The 19,620-nt window shown below is 34.4% G+C and overlaps 1 pseudogene; it reads right to left on the bottom strand.

Moving 5' to 3' along the window:
- Positions 1–4,226: 4,226 nt before the first annotated feature.
- LOC138923118 (olfactory receptor 4C46-like) lies at positions 4,227–5,160 on the bottom strand (annotated as a pseudogene).
- Between the last annotated feature and the right edge of the window lie 14,460 nt (positions 5,161–19,620).

Genomic DNA, 19,620 nt, shown 5'->3' with positions numbered 1-19,620 from the left:
CTAACTGAAGGACAATTGCTATTACTAAGTATTAAAAATATACTTCAGCCAGAAAACATAAGGACAAAATTTTTTCTCATTCCTTAACAATTAGTTTTCTCAAATGACAAGTTTTCAATTCAGAAACGTTTGGGGTTATAGTCTTCTTTTCTTTTTCCACCTTTAATAGTAAAAAATATCAATATCCTACATATGCAATGTATTTTGGAGATTATAACTGGTTCATTAACGTATTTGACCATATACCTGGGAAGTCTCCTGAGAAGAAAAAAGCCTCTTGATTTTCCCAGATATGATCCTCACAGGTGATGGTCCAACATCTGTGCTTGGATTGTCTTTACCAACGTGCTGACATCACTCCATGTTCTTATCTAAGCATGGGCTAGGCAGTGCTCCTCAATCTTTTCTTGTCATTATTGCCCCCTTAAGCCTCTTTTTTAGACATTTCGTTCCTGTAATCACCCACCCTAAATTTCTAACATCATAATTTTTATTTATGTACTTAATGCATTTCTGTGATTTATGTATTAAAAATTGTCATATTTTCATCTCTCAAGAAACTGTTTTTACCTACCAGGGAGAGATAGCATCCCCATTGCAAATGCATGTGTTAGAGTAATTTACTCATAAAAAGAAAGGTGGGTAAACAATTAAGTTATGTAAACTTGGGCCTAACTAAAATTCTAGCTGTACTTCAAACAACTACACAATTCTTCTCTTCTGTGTCACCCCCTTGATAAAACATGTTTATCATCCTTATTAGTAACACAGTTACATTTTTCATTTGTCACCTTATTTATTATCCACATATTCCCCACTGGAATTTAAGTTTCATAAAAATGCAACCCTAGCCTGTAGTATTCAACATTGCATTCCCAGTCCCTAGAGCTTTCTAGTACATTGTAGGAATTGAACAATATTTTTTGGATAAATGGAATCAGTGAAAATCTCCTGAACTTAAATGACCGCGGAGCCAGTTTTCAAGTAATAAATATTAACACTATGGGAAAAAAATGGGAAAGGCCCTATAGAAACAACATTTAGCTCTTTAGGGTGCTACCCTCCTGCCCAAACAGAGTATCACTCTCCTGATTGACTGAGCTATTTATTCTTTCCCCAAACATCTCTCTCACTCCTGTGTCACTTTCTTTGAAATTCATCCATTTGAATTTCATTTCTTTAGCTCATTGCATCACACTTTTCATGATGCACATAAAAGGGAATACATCTGTGGAAATGAGATCATCAGATGGCTTTTCTCCGGCATAAGAAGAATCAAGAGAGTGCAAGTAACCTAGGAAGCAGAAGTCAAGGGACAGATGAAGGGAAGAAAGTGGTCCCCCAAAATGAGGGAAGAATGCCTCAAGGGCAGTCTGTACAATGTGGCCAACATCGGTTCTGTGTTTTGATATTTTCACATCCTACTAGAAAGGAGTATTGCAAAGTGAGAAGAGTAGAGAAGGCAGAGTCTAAAAGATTTGATATTGTTGCTTAACCCCATTAAGTCTAATTTTCTTCTTGTATAAAATGAGTAAAGTCCTTTCTAATAAAGAAAGTAAAGCCTCTTACTTTCTAATAAAACTTCTTGCTACACTAAGAGTGTTAAAGCATGTAGAGAATCCAGCAAAATATGTACCTCATAGTTGGCCTTCAACAAGCATTAGCTCACTCCCATCCCTTAATGCCTAATATTTTCATTGAATGAAAATGTCATAAAAACCAAAGTGTCCTTATACAATAGATCTAAATATTATTTATCTTATTTTTGTATTAGATATGCTCATTTCCTCATATGTTGTTTTAAGTATCAGAAAATATCAGATAGCAGTTGGCTTTCATGAGATAGTCCTGATGATGAGTGCAAAGAAACATCTTACCATTCCTTAAAACTGTTCATAAACCAGCAAGATTGCACCTACTGAGAATATAAAACTGCCTCACATTTCATCCTTCAGTTCTTACACCTTCTGGGTTTGCCTTGACAATTTATAATTTGTGTCTTGTTAATTTTGTCACACCTCCACTGAGCACTCACGGTCACACCTAAGACAAATCATTGGCCTTAGTTTCCCTCTTCAAGTCATCTCTTTTGTCTTAGAGTAGAAATGACACTTTTTCCTATCCTTACACCTGGCTTACATTCATCTCCTGACAGTCAAAATGAACCACATCATTTAATCTAAGTTCTGTTGAAATGTTTAATTTTCATCAAAAGTTGCAAACTTGATCATTTTGAATAGATTAAGTGCTGTTTATATTATCTTCTAGGCTTAGACTTTGTGAGAAAATTTTCTATATCTTATGAACTTTAGACAGTCAGGTATAAGTTAGAACACACAATCACCCCAAAGAACAGGTATAATATGCGCTGGCATCACTGTATAGTCAAATTACATAGCTCCATATGACTAGTGAATTTGAAAAAGGGACATTTGTGAGAAGTAACACAAGTTGGAGTGTTATCGTTATAGAAGCTTTGATTTATAACATATTATATAGTAATGTAAAGTGACCTGACATGTTCCGCATGCATAGAGCAGCATTACCACTTAAAGATATTGCTACATTTGACATAAGGCTACAGCAAATTTTTCACCATCTTTCTTGAAGGATAAAGTGAATCATTAAGACTGCAGAAAAGTTCCTTTCCTATATACAACATACCACAGACAACTGTGCTTTATGTGAAAGAAAGTAGGACTGAGATTTAGAAGACTTGGATTCAAATTTTCTGGTTGAAACTCCTGGATGTGTGACTTGAGGCAAGTAAATTAGTAAATCTCTCTCGACTTCAATTTTCTACTCTGTAAAATGGGGATAGTAATAATGGGATTACCAATTTACTACATGGATAAGTCACCTAAATGAAGTGAATATGCCTGATAGATAACAAAGTGCTCATTTAATGTAAATATATGTATCACATCTACAAAGCAATAGCTTTGGATCCTGGCCATATGCCTTTTTGCTCAGATTAAGTAAAAGAATGTTTACCTTTGTTGCTTCAAATGACTTCTCAAGTCTTGGTAAGGGAAAAAAATTTCTTTTATATTCAAGAAAAACTGTGAGCCATAAGGATATTTAAGAAAATAAGACCATATTAAGAGCAATTTCAAAATTTCTGGCTTAATTTTTGTGCCAAGGAAAAATATTAGAGATCCATTATAAATTACCCTTCTTCCTTTTGTGTGGCCCTCTTTTTGCTTTTGAAAATTCATAATGTCAAAAAAATCATCAGTGATTCTTTCACTCCCCAGCAGTCCCTGCCCCGTACATCTATCAAAGAATATCTATCCTCTTTTTTGCTTTACCAAAGGCTAAGCAAAAAGCAAAGAAGTTCTGAGATCAAGATTCTATGGAAAAGTCAACTCCATCCCAGTCACATACATGTGAACATTCAGTAAAGAAGCAGCGAGCCTGGAGGAAGCATCCTCTAGGATCATCACACTCTGTGTTTATGGTTGTTCTTCTGTTACAAAGCCTGAACCTATGCACATGAGCATTGGTGCCATGGTAACGTACATTAAAGCACCTGTCAGAGGGCTTGGCAACTATTAATTACTCAATAAACATTAGTATCTGGGACCTCTTTTTCTGTCAGTGATCTTTAAAATTTGTTGATGTTCTTGCTCAGTTCATGACAGATATAATAATCCCTATTTATATACATCATCACCTTCTTGGTGTGAACAGCCTAAGTTATTCTCATCTTCAACAAAATCCTTGGGGCATTTTTTTTTTTTGCCTTAAAACAATACAAATTTATTCTCATAGTTCTCTTCAGAAATGAGTCTTAAGGGGCTAAAATCAAGACATTGACAGAGCTGATTATTCTGAAGCCTCAGGGAAAGAATTCCTTTCCTTACCTTTTCCACCTTTTAAAGGACACCTGCATTCTTGGCTCATAGCCCAGCATCACATCACATGTTCTCCTTCTGCTGCTGTTGTGACATTGCTTTTTCCTTCTAGCATCAATTCTCCCTTTGCCTCTCTCTGTTTTTTTTTTTTTTATTTATTTTATTGGGGATATATTGGCTTATAACATTATGTAAGTTACAGGTGTACATTATTATATTTCATTTTCTTTATTGGCTGCATCATATTCACCACCAATAGTCTAGTTTTTATACATCACGATACATGTGTACCCCTTTACCCCTTTCAGCTTCCCTCATCCCCCACTTCTCTAGTAATCACTAATCTGTTCTTGTTATGTATGTGTTTGATTACCTTCCACGAATGAGTGTAATCATATGGTACTTGTCTCCCCTTATGTCATGTTTTACCTCCGTGTTTCTCATTCTGTAAATGATAGGATTTAATACAGAAATGAGAATTGCAAAGAATACAGTCACTACCTTGACCACAAGGCAGGTGGCCACAGGACACATGCAGGTGAATATCCAAGGCAGAAAAAGAGTACAGCTACAGTGAAGTGGGAGCCACAAGTTGGGAGGTATTTGTGTCATCCTTTGGAGCCATAGGACCTGAGGGAGGTCAGGATGACTATGAAGGAGATGAGCAGCATGGAAAAAATAAGCACACGGCCCTGCTGTTGGCTGCCACCACCATTCTGAGCCTGTAGGACTCCCTGCAGGCAAGTTTCAGCAGTGGGGAGAGATTGCACATGAAGTGGTCAATGACATTGGGACCACAGAAGGGCAAGCCGAGCATGAAAAGAATCTGCACAGTAGGGTGCAGGATCCCCTGATCTAGGCCACTACCACCAGGAGGTGGCACAGCCCCTGTTGCATGAGGTCATGTGGTACAGAGGCCTGCAGATGGCCACATAGCTATCATAGACCACGACAATGAGGAGAATGATCTCTGATCCTCTGAGAAAGTGCTCTAAAAGAGCTGAATCAGGCAGCCCCTGAAGAAAATGGTTCTTCTCTGGCACAGCTGGTGGATGTTCATCTTGGGAATGGTGACAGAGGCAGAGGAGGCATCTATAAAGGACAAGTAAGTAAGATAGAAGTACATGGGAGCTGAAAGTGTGATGCTGAGGGAGATGGTGATGACAGTGAGCAAATGGGCCAGCACAGTAAATAGAAAAATGAACAAAAAGACAATGAAGAGTATTTTCTGCAAGTCTGGATTCTGTGTGAGTCCTAAGAGAATAAATTCAGTCATATTGTTGGGAGGTGTGAGGTGATCCATTCAGGAAGTAACACCTTCCTGCGGACTACATTACCTACAAAGGGATAAAAAAACATACCTAATAATCATGAAGGGGTTGTAGTCTGTATTTCATAGTACAAAAATAGAGTAGTCACTGTAAACATGGAGCATTTCCTTGGCACTCTTTGCCCCAGTAATTGTTTCAATTCTTCCTCATTACCTCCATGATGCTTTCAATCTCTTCAGACACCTAGGACCTGTCACGTATAAAAAGCCTCTATAGGGCAACATTTGAGGTGTAATGTACTGAGAAAATAGTATATGTCTGACATCTAGATTCTCCTGGTTCCAACTCTATGACATTTTTTTGGGTGAGGAAGTTTTGCCCTGAGCTAACGTCCGTTCTGAATTCTCCTCTATTTTCTTTTCCCTTGAGGAAGATTAGCCCTGAGCTAACATCTGTGCTGATCTTCCTCTATTATGTATTTGAGATACCTCCAGAGCATGGCCAACGAATGGAATACCTCTGCTCTTGGGATCTGAATCTGAGAACCCAGGCCTCCAAAGTAGAATGCGTGGAATTTTAACCACCTGGCCATGGGGCTGGCCCCCTTCAACTTTGTGAATTTGCTTAGTTATTTTGATGTCCTGCACTTCCCAACCCTCCTCTGTGTCTGTGAGCTTACAAATTGCAACTCTCAGATATATTTTGTAAGGTAAAAGTCATTCCCTCTTCCAGGAGAATTTACATTTGAACCCACAGCTCTCACTATGGAAAGAAAGAAGTGGTCAACAACTACTTGTCATAAGTAGACAGATCAGGGAAACAAATAAGTTATGGGTGACACACACTCCCTGGTACCTACCCAAACACTATGCTGTTCATGTGTGTTTTCTTGCTGTGCCTACCACAGTGCCTGGCATAACATCTGCAATGCCTGGCACCTATTGGGTGATGAATAAATGCTGGGTGAATTATCACACTTCCTACATCTTCATTTGTAAAAATATGCACGCTTCCCCAGCTATAAACCTAGGAATTCCAGCCTTCTCATCTTCCCACTCTATTTATCACTATTCTCTACTTTATGAGAAACAAACTTTTGAAAGGAAGCTGCCTTCCAGTTTAATAGTTTCTGACACACTTTATAGGAAAGTAGGAAAATATTAATTGCCTTAAGGAAAGAATATGTCATTGGGTCATTTTACTTTTCAGATAACTATTGTGTTTGTTAATTAATAGTTTTTATTCTTCAAAATTCTGTTCCAAATACAATTTAACATAGTCACATTCATGAAATTTCCAGCTTAGTATACAGGGATAAAAAAAATTCTTGGATAGGTGTTCAATACTTAAGGATCTGTCAAGTAAAGGAAACCCTTATTTTTTAACCTGTAATAATAGAAACAGTGTGGAGAACAGAAAGAAACAGTCTGATAAATAAAGTTCTCTACATGTATACACACAGACAAACACATTTAAAATCTATTGCTTACTATAAGTACCTATTACACATACACTTAGTCAATTTATTGGACACTTGCTATGTATATTAACCTATATATGTCCACACAAAGTCTTAAAAAGTGTTCCTGTTAAATACCTTTGGAAATCCCTCCCCCAACATTTTATTACAAATGGCAGCAGGTAGTCCATCCATGAGATCCTCTCACTCCTTTGTGTGTCTGCCATATGCATTCTCACATCATCTTCTCCCATCCTCCATAACATCCATCATCCATCATTTGTGGTTATAGGAAATTACTTTACTAATAGAATGAAGAGATTTGGGGACATAAATTTCTCAAAGGAAAGAAAAGAGGAAACGTAAATATAAGAAATTGTACTCTGCAAAAATGTTTCTTTTCCTTTCAAAGATAGTGGAAAAGAACATTACTATTTAATTATCCAAAATAGAGATCTTATACATATGTGAGAACAAAGTGCATAGCTTTGCTGTATTTTCTTATTCTGAGGTGAACTCTCGAACAGGTCAGAAAAGAGTATAGTGACATAAATTAAAAATAAGATATAATTAATAAAAGTGATTTAGAAATAACTATGAAGAAATACAAATTACTTTCTCCTTTTTCTTTGACTCCACAATAACCTTTCTAGGAATAAACCTTAAAGGAAAATACTTTTAAAAGAGAAATAAATTATGTATAAATATTTTAAATACAACGATTAAAAGCTGTGGAAAATGAGAAACTGTATGGAAATTCCAACATTAGAGGAATGCATAAGTAAAATATAGTGAATATATTTGAATAATATGTAGTTTTCAATAGATATTTTTAAAAATTATAAAATATCACTGCAAAATTTTCATATTGTAATATTAAGTGGGGAAAATTTGGATGCAAATTTGAATAGATAATATGATTCTAACTATTTTAAATATATATCAATGAGCACAAAAGACCTCAAAATATTTTTACCCCTAAGTTGTTAGTACTGTCATTTATTCTATCTTTCTTGATACCTGACATGTTGAAGAAGAGATTTAGACCTCAGATTGGTGGGGCTGAGGGGTAATTATATGACTTATAAGATCCATTGAAATCTCAGATTCTATAATTAAATGACTTCCTGGAAAAACTAACCACACTATGAACTTGTCTGACGTAGCTTCATGGTCAGGGCCCCAGGGAGCTGTTACTTCACCAAGAACAAAGTAAAGTTGTAAGATTAAAATGCCAATTAGGGGCCGGCCCTGTGGCTAAGTGGTTAAGTTCGGACACTCCACTTCAGCGGCCGAGTGTTTTGTCGGTGGTTTGGATCCTGGGAATGGACATGGCACCACTCATCAGGCCATGCTGAGGCCACGTTCCACATAGCAAAACCAGAGGCACTCACAACTAGAGTATACAACTATGTACTGGGGGGCTTTGGGGAGAAGAACACACAAAAAAAGAAGATTGGCAACAGATGTTAGCCCAGGTACCAATCTTTAAAAATAAATAAGTAAATAAAATGCCAACTAGCTGAGCTAAAATAAGCATCTTCGTTGAATTATAAATGGCACCTCTGGATATGGCCCTTCTCTTCAGCCTTACAAGTGCTAACATATATCCTATTAGTAGGTAAATTCTGTGAAGTTTCTTAGCTATGGCTAATTAGACCTCAGGGTATTTCACCAGCATTCGCAGATCTTGCCAACAACCCAATTATTTCACATCATTTAACCAAACATCAGTTAACTTATAGCACTCATCTTTAATTTTTTAACTCCTTCCTTAAGTCTACATGAAGACAAGGCACCATGAAGAGAGAAAAATAAAAGCCAACCACTTGTGAATTTGTATTTTGATAACAAACTTAATATGTAGTCTGGATATTTGGATGTATAAATTAAACATTTAGGTGGGTAATTATCTGACTCTTACATTTTTCATTATAATATTTTTAAATCAATTTACCATTGATAGCGATCGTAATTTTTTTTTAAAGATTGGCACCTGAACTACCATCTGTTCCCAATCTTCTTCTCAGGTTTTCCTTCTTCTTCTCCCCAGTCCCCCCAGTACATAGTTGTATATTCTAGTTGTGAGTGCCTCTGGTTGTGCTATGTGACACACCACCTCAGGATGTCTTGATGAGTGGTGCCATGTCTGTGCCCAGGATCAGAACCAGCAAAACCCTGGGTTGCCAAAGCAGAGTGCACGAACTTAGCCACTCGGCTATGTGGCCAGCCCCAATCATAATTTTTAAATATTGTTTTCATATGTACATTAAGTGATTGGTGTGAAACCTATTGGTACTATGCACCACGTAAAGTTTACAGTACTTTTTCAAAGTAGTTGTTTCTTTTGCCAATTCTAGAATTAGATTAACATGATAATTATGAAAATAGTACAGCTACAATGGTGGGTATAAACATTGCTTTAGAACCAAACATCTGTCTAGTCTAGCTCCCCAAGGCCTAGAGTAGTGTGACAAAGGAAAAAGAATAGTTAGGTCTAAATCAGTGTGTTGTCCATGAAGGTAGATTTTCAAAAGAAGAGTTCCCAGAGCTATACCAGAAAACTTGGTTTTCACAATACAGATCCAAGGACAGAGTGGTTTAAAACCCTGGAGAGACAGCAACACAGATTTTCAAACTGGAGGGGTAAGCCAGAATGAAAGCAGAATCAAAAGGAGGTAAGTGAAAACTTTTCCCAAGTTAACTTAAGTTGTTGGTTGGAGAAAGTGGTTATGCTGTGTATTCCATCTAAATGGGATCTTCTTTTCAGTCCTGTCCCTAAAGAAAAGGAAGATGGAAGTTGAGGAATTTTATTCTCTGCCCTCCTTCCAGGACATCAGGAGGAATATAAACACACCTTCACATACTCAAATACAATGACACTGAGTGAAGAGATTCTAGACTGGAAACATAATCCGATGTTTTCTCCATTTCTTGAACTAATTTTTAAGTCAAAATATCACTTTCCTGAACTTACTGATTTTGTATTACCTGACCAGAACAAAAAAAACCTGAGTTATTTACCTACTTCAGAGTTAAAACAGGAAAATTCTCTTCCTAATGTTCTAGGCTGATAATAAGAAGTAATTTATAGTAAACCCAAAACAAATCCAAAAGTATCACCTTATATACTGAGCAGAAATAGTTCACTGTCTTGATTCCCCAGGATCAGCTCACAGGTATATTGATTCAACTCTCAGCATTAGGGTGACAATTAGACAGGACTTAGTACTTAATCCTGAAAATTACAAAACATGTTAATTTGTACTGGTATAACATAGACAAATATATCAATGTAATAGAATCAGTGATCCAATAATAAACACATAATGGCTGATTGCTTTTTGTCAAAGCTACCAAGGCTATTTATTGGAGAAGGATACTCTTCACAATAAATAGTAAAAAGTAATTGACTACTCACATGCAAAAAAGATGAACTAAAACCTATACTTCAGACCAAACACATCATTAACTCAAAATGGATCATAGACCTAAATTTACAAACAAAAAGTATAAATTATATATCTGATGATAGTTTTACATCAATAATATATAAAGAATACTTACAACTAAGGTACAGTCATGTACTGCATAACGATGTTTCATTCAATGATGGACCCCATATTCATTAGACAGTGGTCCCATAAGATTAGTACCATGTAGCCTAGGTATGTAGCAGGCTGTACCATCTAGGTTTGTGTAAGTACACTCTATGATGTTTGCACAATGACCAATTCCCTAGTGATGCATTTCTCAGAATTTATCTCCTTCATTAAGTGTTGCATGACTGTATAGAAAAGCAAATACAATCATTAAAATAGACAAAACACTTGAATACATATTTTAACAGAGAAGGTATAATCTAAAAGGAATATGATGAGTTGGAAAGAGGCAGAATGTTGTGCTATGAGTTTGAGGTTCCTCGTTTAAGGCATAAAAAAATCAAAGCCTTAAGAACAAAGCTATTCTAAGTTAAACCTTTTCATGATATTGATAGGTTTCTAATCCTAATTAGCACTGTTCTTTCATTAAATTCAATTCTAAGTATTTTTATGTTATCATGAATCACATTTTCTTAATTTCACATCCAGATATTATTTTGCTACTATTTAGAAATAAAATTGTTTTTTGTATAATGATTTTGTATCTTGTGACTGTGATGAACTCAGTTATTCAAGTGTCTTTTGTGTGTGTATGTGGAATGCTTACGATTTTCTACTTATAAGATCATGAAGTCTGTGAATAAAATCAGTTTTACTTCAAATTCAGATGACTGATTTATTAATCTATCATCTATCTTTCCATCTATCTATATGTCATCTATGTATCTATCTACCTTTCTAAATATCTGTCTATCTATCATCAGTGGACATCCAGCATTATGTTTTTACTTTAGGGCGAAATCACTCACTCCTTAGACATTCAGTGTGGTACCAGAAGAGTGTTTGGTAGGTTGAAGTAACTTTCTCTATTTATACTTTGCTCAGAATTTTTCATCTTAAATCGGTGTTGGATTGTCTCAAACACTTTTTCTGCAATTATTGAGGTGGCTATATGTTTCTTTGTGTTTTATTTTACAGAATTGATGTGTTACACTAATTGCTTTCCATTTGTTAAACCCACCTTGCATTCCTGGGATAGATCTTACTTGGTGTGATTTATTACTCTTTAAACACATTATTGGATTTATTTTGCTAATATTTTTACTGAGAATATTTGTATCTACAAATGTGAGAGACGTCGTATTGTGTTTTCTTTCCTCATGTTTCTTTTTTGACTTTGTTATCACGGTAATACTGGCTTAATAAATAAATTGAAAAGAAGATCTCTTAGTCTATTTTCAACATGAGTTAACCAACACTTGCTATTATTTTTATATACATGTTTAGTAAAATTAGGTAGTGAAGCCATCTGTGTCTGGATATTGGTAGTAGGGAAGAATATTTTAATTACAAATTCAATTTATTTATTTTTATATGTCTATTCAGATTTCTATTTCTTCTTTTGTCAATTTTGGTAATTTTTCCTTTTTAGGAATTTGTCCCTATCATCTAAGTTGACTAATGTGTTTGCATATGTTGTTTATAATATTTGCTATAGTCGTTTTAATTTCTACAAGGTCAATATGCCTCCTGATTATATTAATTTGTATCTTATCTGCTGTTTCTTAAATTCTAGGTAAAATTTTATAAATTTTATTGATCTTTTCAAGTTCAAACTCTTTAATTTTCTCCATTGTTTTTCATCTTTATAATATGCTTCCTTTTCCTTTTTGTTTGTCTATTTTTAGTTCATCATTCCTTTTTCTAGTTTCTAAATGTGGAAGCTAAGGTTCTAGTTTTGAGATATTTCTTCTTTTCTAATATAGGTATTTAAGCCCTAGATTTCCCTCTAAGTACTTTAGAAATATCTTTTAAAATTTTATAGATTGGGTTTTTATTTTCATTCAATTCAAAATTTTCTACAATTTCGCTTGTTTGACCTTTGGCTTATTCAGAAGTGTGTTGTTTAATTTTCAGAGTCTTGTCTAAATTCTGCATACAAATTCTTTATCAGATGTGTGCTTGGAAAGAAGTTCTTCTATTGTATGTCTAGCTTTTCCATTCTTTCAACAGTGGCTTTTGAGGAGGAAAGTTTTTAATTTTGATGTCATGTCACTTACCATTTTTCTTTTATCGATTATGATTTGGAATTTATATCTAAGAAATGTTTGTCTAATGTAAAATTACAAGGAATTTTTCTCATGTTTTCTTCTGGAAGCTTTAAAATTTGATTTTACATTTAGTTCTACGACCATTTGAGTTAATTATTTTATGTGATATGATTTATGAACTGAAGCCCATCTTTTGCACATGGGCATTTAAGGGATCTAGCATCTTTTGTTAAAAGACTGTCTTTTCTCTATTGTACACACTTTCTATCTGTGGAATATGATCTGATCATTTAGATGTGTCTGTATTTGGATCCGCTGCTCTGTTCCATTGGTCTATATGTTTATACTTTGAATACCACATTGCCTTAGTTACTTTGTTTTATAGTAAGTATAGAAATCAGGTAGTGAGGGGCCAGCCCTGTGGCCGAGTGTTTAAGTTCGTGTGCTCCACTTCAGCAGCCCAGGGCGTCGCCATTTCGGATTCTGGGCACAGACATGGCACTGCTCGTCAGGCCACATTGAGGCGACGTACCACATGCCACAAGTATGAGGACCTGTAACTAAGATACATGACTATGTACCACAGGGCTTTGGGGAGAAAAAAATAAAGTAAAAAAATCTTTAAAAAAAATTAAGAAATCAGGTAGTGAGATTCTTTCAATGATTTTGTGAATTTCAATATTGCTCGTTTTTTCTAGTTTTGACTGTATATAAATTAGAATATGCTGGTCAATTAATAAAAAAGTCTTATTGAGATCTTGGCTGGGATTTCACTGAATCTATTAATCAATTTAGGGAGTCTTACTATCTTAACAATATGTACTCTTTCAATCAATAGATTTAAGATTGCTATGAATAATGGTGAATTAACTTCTTCCTTATTTTATGGCCTCCGTATCCTTAGTAATATTTCTTGTTCTAAAGTCTACTTTGTTTTATATTACTATATTCATGAATGAGATATTTTATATCTTTTTATATTCAACACAATATGTCTTTACAATTAAGAAGATTTATTTAGATAGTCCAGAGTTTTTTGTTATGTGTCCAGTATGACAACCTCCATCTTTAAATTGGGTGTCTAGTCTATTATGCTTAATGTAATTACTTATATGGCTGAATTAAATCTGCCATCTTTATACCTTATCTCTATTTGTTTAATCTAACCTGTGTCTTTCGTTTTTGTCTTCTTTGGAAAGAATTTTTCTATGATTCCCCTTATTTTCCCTCCTCTATTGACTTCATATTTTTATTTCTTTAAAATCAAAATGGTTTTCTAAGAGTTTACAAAGACTTTTTTTAAAAATAAATTATAGGTCTTCTATGGACTTAAAAAACAGTAAACTTCCAAGTTCTATTATCATGCTACTATTATATATTTTACTTGTACAGACTCTGTAAATGTCATTTTATGCTACTTTTTCCCTTCAGACAATCAGATGCCTTTTAGAACAATAAAAATATGAAAAAATTACATGTATTCATTGTGCAATTACCAGTGTTCATTTCCTTGTGTAGCTTGAATTTTCTGTCTGGTAGTATTTTCCTTCTCCCTGAATAACTTATTTTAATATTTCTGGTAATACATGCCTACAGGTAATAAATTCTATCAGTTTCTGTTAGTCTCAAAAAAAGTTGTTTTGTCTGCCATTTGTGAAAGATATTTTCACGTGTATACCATTCTGGAATGACTGATTTTTTTGTTGTTTCCCCTTTGACATTTTCAACTTTCTGTCCATTTGTTCTGACTTTCACATTTTCTGCAATGAGATGTGCTATAATGCTTAACTTTTTCCTTTAGATCAGCTGTTCTAAAGTAGAATTGGTTTTATACCCAATTCCATCTTCCCCATCCCAACAAGCACAAACAGGACATTTGACAACAAATGGAATGTCTTTAAGTTTCCCAACTGCAAGGGAGTAATGCTGGCATCTATGGTGAAGAGGTCACAGACACTGCTAAGCAGCGTACAATGCACAGGAATGTGCCACACAACAAAAATCACCCAGTGCAAAATGCCAATGTTTCTGAGGTTGAAAAGCCCCGTTCAATATATAATGATTCTTGGATTCAATATTTTTTCTTTTACTTTTGTTCTTTTGTGTTTTATTGTGTGTGTATGTGTGTTTGCTTTCTGCTTGCTATTTTCTGAGCTTTTTTGATTTGTGTTGGGTATCTTTTGTTAATTTTGGAATATTCTTAGCCATTATCTCTACACATATTCCCTCTGCCCTAACCTCCTTCTCTTTTGCTTCTGAGTTTCAAATTATAGTATTTTTTACTATTTGATATTGGTCCCCAACTCTTTGATGTTTTCTTTGATCCTTTTTATTCTTTGCATGTAATTTTGTGTGTTTTCTATTGTTCTATCTTTAATTTCACTAGTTCTTTCCTCATCTAGGTTGAAGCTGTTGTTGTGCCCCTTAAAAATACCCTTTATTGAACCTTCCTACACTGCTGATAGGAATGCAAACTGGTGAAGCCCCGATGGAAAACATTATGAAGATTTCTCAAAAAATTAAAAATAGAAATACCATATGACCCTGCCATCCCATTACTGGTTACCTATCCAAAGAACTTGAAATCAGCAATGCCAAAAGTCCCATGCACCCCTATGTTCATTGCAGTGTTATTTACAATAGCCTAGACATGGAAGAAACCTAACTGCCCATCAAATGATGATTGGATACAGAAGGTATGGTATATGTACACAATGGAATACTACTCAGCCATGAAAAAATGTCACATTTGCAACAACATGGATGGACTTTAAGGGTCTTATGTTAAGTGAAATAGGCCAGATAGAGAAAGACAATCTCTGTATGACTCCACTCATAAGTGAAGTTAAATATGTAGACAAAGAGAACAGATAAGTGGTTACCAGGGGAAAGAGGGGAGCAGGATGGGCACAAAGGGTGAAGTGGTGCACCTAAAACACGACTGACAAACAATAATGTACAACTGAAATTTCACAAGGTTTTACGCTATGATAATCTCAATAAAAAGTTTAAAAAATATCCTTTATCACTGTTACTTTTAATTTTTTTCTAGCACTTTTATTTGATTCAGTTTCATGGGTCCATGATGTTGCTGAAATCCCCGTCTATCCATTCGTGTTGTCTACGTTTCCACTAGAGACCATAGGAGTCATATTTATTTTACATTGCCTGTCTGTTATTTCCAATGTCTATGTCATAGCTGAATCTAATTCTGTTAATACCTTTGTCTTTTTGTAGTGAGTTATTTTCTTCCACTTATTTGTGTGCCATATAATTTTTGCTTAAGAATGGATATGATTTTTAGAACAATAGATACTGAAGTAAATGATATTTATGCCTGGAAATTAACTCACCTTTTGCATAACATTAAGTGTGGGAGTTGACCTGGACTTCAGTGTTGATATGATGGCTACCTCAATGTATCAAAATATCCAAATTCCTCTAGTATTACCTTATACTTAGGATGGGGGTTGGCCTACAAGATATGTTTAATATCTAATTAACTTTAAGCTGTAAGCCTTCTCTTTGCACATATACACCAGAGAGGCTCTCTCTCCTGATATTTCCCCTCCCATAGCAATGGAATGCTGTTACTGGTAACTCTACGGTTGTGTTGGCTACTTGCACAGTGACCCAAGCTATCCAATGTGTTTCAAAAATATTTTCAATTTGCAGAATATCTAGCTTTTTGTACTGTAATATTGAGAGCAAATCTCTTTCTGACTTGCTACCTCCTACACTTAAGCCAAGAGCTTAATAATATTGATTTAAGAAAAATTCAACTAAGTGAAACAGTAACATGATGTTTAAAATTGTTATTTAATAAATCATACTAAAGCCTTTTTCATAAATTTCTAAGAAACTAAACAAGTGAATTTCTCTAATGATTGTACAATTCCATTTCAAAACTAGAATATTAACAGATAGACCTTAAATGACAAATGGATATAATTATGTTTAGTAAATTGTTAAAATAATCATTAATGATAAGGGTTTAGAGGTCTTTTGACTTAATATGTGTGTGATGTTAAAAAATATGGAGTGACAGTCCTATTACTCAAAAGACCACAGCTGTGTTCCCATCCATCTTTTTGTAAGATGATCAAATTTATGTATACTGAAATCTGTATTATTTTAGTAGTAAAAATACTCATCGATGGATAATTTTAAATTGAAATAAAAAAGTAAAATTCATCTCAATTAAGAGATGCATTTCCAGGGACATTTTATAGTTTACTTTTGAAAATTTTATGAAAATTTGCAACATAGTTAAGTTATTGAATAGGATCAATATAATGATCATTATAATGCTAGGTCTGTGTAGACAAAAATCACTTATAGCTCTATTAACAAAGAAAATAAATGGTCAATATACATATATTTTGGGTGCAAAGTAATATGCTAGTGTGATTATTAAAGGATACAATTCTGGAGAGTAGGTGGATTTAAACATGATTCAAAAAAGGTTGAATAAAACTAATAAAAATCTAGCTCTATAGCAGCTGTAGAAGTTACCAAAGATAATTTGAAATTTAAGGTTAGAAAATGATAGCATAAGAAATTTTATATCAGAATTTAATGAAAAGTATTAAGGCCTGTAGGTTTGAATTCTCAAATTATTGTCTTGATTGTGTCACCTATTAATTTTAAAACAGTTGTCAGAGCACTTAAACAATATATATCTCCATTTCCTCAGAATAAAAGTAAGGGGATTATGTCTCTGACTTCAAAAAATTTAGTCATCATTTGCCAAGATAGAAAAGATTTATTCTCTGAAAATGGATTGTTTATCATTGATTCCCAACAACATTTGTACAACTTTTCTGCTATGTAGCCATCATTGTTCTAGTTTAAATATCAAATAAATGACAATGTGTAGAAGACAGTTTATTTGTGAATACAGAAAACAATGTTGGTTATTTCTTCTCTAAATATTAACAATAAAAAAGTGATATTAATTTATTATTTTAAGTTTAAAATCATACAATCATATCAAATTATTTCATTGAACCAACGTAAAATTTTTGCCTAGTTTTTATTTTACCCTTATAAAAACTGCTAGAATTTCTTCTCTCAATATATGACTGACTAAATTTGGAATTTTATTCAGACACAAATAGTATAAATGGGAAAACTGAGGTATAAAAGTTTCAAGCAAGGGGCTGGCCCTGTGGCCGAGTGGTTGGGTTCGTGCGCTCCACTGCAGGCGGCCCAGTGTTTCGTTGGTTCGAATCCTGGGTGTGCACATGGCACTGCTTGTCGAACCACGCTGAGGCAGCATCCCACATGCCACAACTAGAAGGACCCACAACAAGAATATACAACTATGTACCAGGGGGCTTTGGGGAGAAAAAGGAAAAAATAAAATCTTTTAAAAAATATTTCAAGCAAAACTGATGATAGAAGAGATAAAAGAAAAGATCAAAGTGATGTAATAAAGTGTCCACGTTAGATACCTGTGTCTATGATGGCATCTTATAATAAATATTACACTGTTGCTGGGAAAATTAATCCTCCCTCATACACACAATAATCTGGATTTGATTTTTTCTTTGTGTAGATTATAAATAAAAATTAGAGTTAATTTAAAGCAACATTCACATTCCAGGAAAGCAAACAGCTCTCAAAACTTACAACAAATCAGTTGAATTATTTTATGAAGACAGCCTAGAGAGTCCTGATGGAGAAAACTAAGATATGCTCATGGTCAAGCTGCCATAATAATAATAGTAATAACAATAATAATAATAATATATTTACACTGATTGGTAGGTGATATAAAGGAAGCATATAATATGGAACATGAATATATTTTCTTTTTTTGTTCTATTTCAAGAAGCAAACTAATATGCCTAAATCTCTTATAAATCTTTTCATCCTATACACTGGAAGTCTTTTAGAGATCATTTAGAAGAGTAGCTAAAAGTTATGCAAATTTTCATTCCTTTAAGCACCGAACAATATACCCTGTATGCATAGAGCATACAATAGTAGCTCAAAATATTTCTTTAGTAATTGAGATTGTTATATGTACTTATCTCTTGACCATAGTTCGCGCTCTTTACTCCTGAATAAAACTAGTGTCTTTCTCCTTTGTCTCTCTTAATAACTTGCTCATCCTTCAGAGTCAGGTAAAGGAGGCATGCAATTATGAAACAATGTCTCTCATAGCCACAAATGACTTTACACTCTCTCTTCCCACCAACACTTTTATTATATTTACCAACAACTCTGGATTGTGAGTTTCTTGAAAGTGAGACTACATCTTTTCCTGTTATCTATGTCACTAAATTTAAAACACAAAATTGTTTTCCTATTTAGCACCTATAACTTTTCAATTATCAAGGAAGAAATAATAACAGAACTAGCATTTATTGGACATATACTATATCCCAGATATGTTGTCTATGATTTATTTTGTTCCACATACCACTTTATGAGCTAAGTCATATTACATCATTTTTTTAACTAAAGACTGAGTCAGGACAATTGATCTTCTCTGGTTTATACCAGCAGATTTGGTCTCTTTAACCTAAAATTCATTGTCCTTTCATTGTAAATGTTCTTTCTTTTTGAAGATCTAAAGTGATTTTTGAAAGTCAACTCTTGATACAAAGTTCATTACAAAATCAGAAAGATGTTCTGCAAAAACTGAAGTAAATATTTACCAGTATATGCATTTGATACGAAAAAAAATGTTTCCATTATTTTACTGGTGGTCTCATTGACTTTATTTCTCAGACTCTAAATCAGAGGATTCAACATGAGGATCACTACTTTGTGTAAAACACAGAGGCCATTTTGACTGTGTACCTGGAGTTATTGGTGTTAGCTACATAACGGAGGAAGAGAATGGTGGAATGGAAGATGGTGATGGTGGTCAGGTGTGAAGCACAGGTGGAAAAGACTGTGCAGCATCTACCAACTGAATGCATCTTCCGGGTCACGACAATGAACACATAAGACATGAGAATGATGAGCAAGGTACTCACCTCATTAAAGGTGGCAACAACAAAGAAATAATTGGCTGAGATAAGAATCAGAGAATGAAAGGGAAATCAAGGAGGACAGCTCACAGAAGTGATTGATTATATTGACACCCTGAAAAGATAACTTAGCAGAACACGTGAGTAGCAAAGAACATGCTACTCCCCATGCATATGCTACAAGTACTAGCACAGCACAGAGTTTCTGTGACATGGCAACTGTGTAGCACAGAGGGTTGCAAATGGCCACAAAGTGGTCATAGGCCATCACAGCAAATGGAATTAATTCAGTCATCACAAAGGTGCAAAAGAAAAAGAATTGCCCCATATATCCTGAAAACAAAATGGTTGTGTCTTCTGCAAGCAGGTTCACGAGCATCTTGGGTGTAATGAG

This window comes from Equus caballus, chromosome 2 (genome assembly GCF_041296265.1).
Source record: "Equus caballus isolate H_3958 breed thoroughbred chromosome 2, TB-T2T, whole genome shotgun sequence".
Taxonomy (NCBI): Eukaryota; Metazoa; Chordata; class Mammalia; order Perissodactyla; family Equidae; genus Equus; species Equus caballus.
The sequence above is the reverse complement of the archived record's forward strand: the minus strand, read 5'-3'. Positions and strand labels throughout refer to the sequence as shown.